This window comes from Hibiscus syriacus, unplaced genomic scaffold (assembly GCF_006381635.1).
Source record: "Hibiscus syriacus cultivar Baekdansim isolate YM2019G1 unplaced genomic scaffold, ASM638163v2 tig00110328_pilon, whole genome shotgun sequence".
Taxonomy (NCBI): Eukaryota; Viridiplantae; Streptophyta; class Magnoliopsida; order Malvales; family Malvaceae; genus Hibiscus; species Hibiscus syriacus.
Window position 1 is genome coordinate 2,403,706 of NW_024062685.1, and position 3,263 is coordinate 2,406,968.

Genomic DNA, 3,263 nt, shown 5'->3' on the forward strand with positions numbered 1-3,263 from the left:
ATACGTAAGGAGATAAGAAATAGAAAAGGAAGCTCTACAGCAAAATAGAGTTTTAGCAGCGTTTTTTAGTCCTATAGCGGCGTTTCTAAGCGCCGTTAAAAGCGCTTGCGGCAATTGGAAAAACGCCGCAAGAAATGCCGCTAATAACAGCGCCGCTAAAGTTAGCGGCGTTTGAGAACTAAAAATGCCGCAAAAGGTCGAGATCGATAGCGGCGTTATGGAACAAACGCCGTAAAAGGTTAAATATTTAGCAGTGTTTTTTATACAAACGCCGCAAAAGGTCATATCTATAGCGGCATTTTTGGAACAAACGCCGCAAAAGGTCAGATTAATAGTGGCGTTTTTGGACACAAACGCCGCAAAAGTCAGATCTATAGCGGCCTTTTTGGACACAAACGCCGCAAAAGGTCAGATCTATATCGGCATTTTTTGGACACAAACGCCGCAAAAGATAAGATCTATAGCGACATTTTTGGACACAAACGCCGTAAAAGGTCAAATCTATAGCGGCATTTTTGGATACAAACGCCGCTAATTACCATTATTTAGCTAAGATTAATTGATATTTTGCATATTTTATTTTTGCTATACATCACCTAAATTTAATATCACGTAACTTTATATAAATAAAAACAACCATAAATTTTAACAAAATAAATTAAATTTATAAACATTAAAATTAAATGTAATGTAGCTTTGATGTTCATTACTTCGAAAATATTGAGTTCAAGTCCACATATGGAAAGAAAAATGAATTAGTATGCATATAATATAAGCTACAAATGCCATTTGGCTGGATTCCTGACCTAAAAGCCATTCCAACAGTACAGAGATCAAACATATTCAAATAGAGCCTGCAGCTGCAACATTCTACTACTGATCTGCAACATGGAAATAAATCAATCAGTACAGAAACCATTAACTCTAACTGCCAGTATGCTGCCTTAATGGTTGTATAAGATAATGCCTTTTCCTGATTCAGAACAAGATTGGGAAAATAAAATAGAATGTCTAATACTAATACAATGGGAGTAATTGTAAAACCTAATGTGAGTTGGTCAAAGGTAATGGCACCAAAAGACAGTAAAAAATTCGAAGCAAAAAATAATAATATTCAAGATAGAGCCACAAATGGTGTAGAAATGTAATACCGTGTAAAAAACTCTTTTTGTATCAACTTAAATCGCTTGAAATAAGGTAAATCCTAGGTTCAAAATCTAGTAATAGAAAGATTAAAGAACATGAGTATTAATTCCAAGAACAATGAAAAAGTTGATTGCTTTGGACTCATAGTGTTGCCATCACCTATTATTTCATGTGCAGTGAAGTGTAAAAAACTACTAAAACTGAGTATTTAATGATTTAAACATAACATATAATCCACAAAAAATACTGTCAACACCAACTACTGCCACAAAAAATATATTTGATTCGGGTATACTTTGATTATTTCCAAGTTTTCCATACCTTTGGAGGATCATACTCGGAACTCGTATCTGAATATATGTCAGACATGAATACTTTAAGAAGAAGGAAGATCATACTGCAGATATCAAACTCAGACTCCCACTTCATCATCTCTTCAGATGAATAGCTACTTGCCTGCTGCGTCATTCGAAAGCTTCTCATTGGCAACATCGCTGGGAAGATCAGGTCCACTAGGGATTTTTCTAGGATAGTTGGTCGTTGAACAATCTGATCCCAACATGCTGAAGTAAAAATGTTCAAGAAAAAAAGTTCAGAACAATTATGCTGGGTTAAGCAAATGACGTGTTTCAAGGTTTTAAAATGCCATACATACCATCTATCAACCAAAACTCCGGACCGGAGCTCGCAATTCGGAAAGCTGCAACTGGTTATACCAAATCATCATATTAGTTTGAAATTACAAGGTTTTAAACCATTACTACTGGAAAGCTTAGATTCAAGTACTTAACAGATCAAAATTCTGCTCATAAAACTATGCCATCAATACAGTAGTGAATTGCAATTCATTATAGAGAGGACATGGACTTTGGACTCAAGATTTCAGGTTATCAGTGTTTTCAACTTTCAAAGAAAACTAGTTTGGTCTATCAAGAAACAGTTAATTAACAATTGAAAATTTGCACAACTCACTGTGTGCATATTTCACTCTTCACAGATGGATGACGATCATTGCCAAAAACACCAAAGGTTTAGTGCAAGAAGTTGCTGTGACTAAAAACGACAATTTCCCTCTCTTCTCGTGTCCACAGACTGCCACAAATGATAAATGGATATAGTAAAAGAAAAGGTTGGGAGGATATGAAATAGACATCGAACGAAGCAATTTTACTTCGAACGGTAAACTACCCATTTCTATCATTCAAATTAATACAGGGTCAAAATATGGGTTTGATATGTATGCTCATTTTTTTCTAAAAAAAATCCATATGTTTGGAGGACCATACTCCCATATAGTTAAAGCAGATACAAAGGGACCACTTACCAGTTCAAGAATTTCATTCCACTGGTTACAATTTCTTCATTCTTTTCTCTACAGTTAGCTTCCCACAAATTATCCTCATTGCTGTCAATCTGAAGGACAAAAATTCCACCAATTAACCGATATTGAAATTGCAATAAAAAATTCCAATATAGGTAAAGTGAATGAGAATCATTAATTCGTAAGACAAGTTACGTAACAAGGAAAAATCATTGCAGGAACAGAGGCCAATATTCGCTGATGTTTTTCTTCACATGGATGGACTCCCTGTTGTTCAATGGTTCAAGGAGGAAAAGGAAATGAAAATCATATGAGAAAGGCATGGTATGCAAAGTTCAACTTGCAAAATGAATAAATTCTAGGCAATCAATATTAGCTGGTCGTAGCCACCTGTGCTGCGCTTCCATGAGTATCTGCTCAATATCTGCACCCAACAAGCTCCTTTCTTTTCAACAAAAATTAACACCCCTTGAGCTTAACAATTTTTCTTCTGCATAATAGGATTCGAATGAAGCTATTTATTCCATCTTTCAAACCAAACCTCACAAAATAAAAAATAAATTAAAGCCCACCTCGTGAACTAAAATATTAGCAAAATGGACCAACAGAACATCAAATGCAGTAAATTAAAACATGACAAAATATAGCAGGAAAAAAGGAGCAAGATTCAACTTCCACTAAAAACCCAAAATGAAAGATAATAGAAGAGCCATTTCTTGCTCCAGTCCTCGAAGATCCTCTATGCTTGCATCGTTCAAACATTCACCCATCTTTTGCCTGCCATCGATCCATCAAA

The 3,263-nt window shown here is 35.2% G+C and overlaps 1 long non-coding RNA gene across 1 annotated transcript; it reads right to left on the reverse strand.

Moving 5' to 3' along the window:
• Positions 1-1,488: 1,488 nt before the first annotated feature.
• Positions 1,489-3,012, reverse strand: LOC120118762. Its single transcript, XR_005515777.1, has 5 exons — positions 2,858-3,012; positions 2,471-2,559; positions 2,119-2,238; positions 1,802-1,852; positions 1,489-1,709 (listed from the first exon to the last, which is right to left on the reverse strand). It is a non-coding gene; the product is annotated as an uncharacterized LOC120118762 (long non-coding RNA).
• Positions 3,013-3,263: the final 251 nt, after the last annotated feature.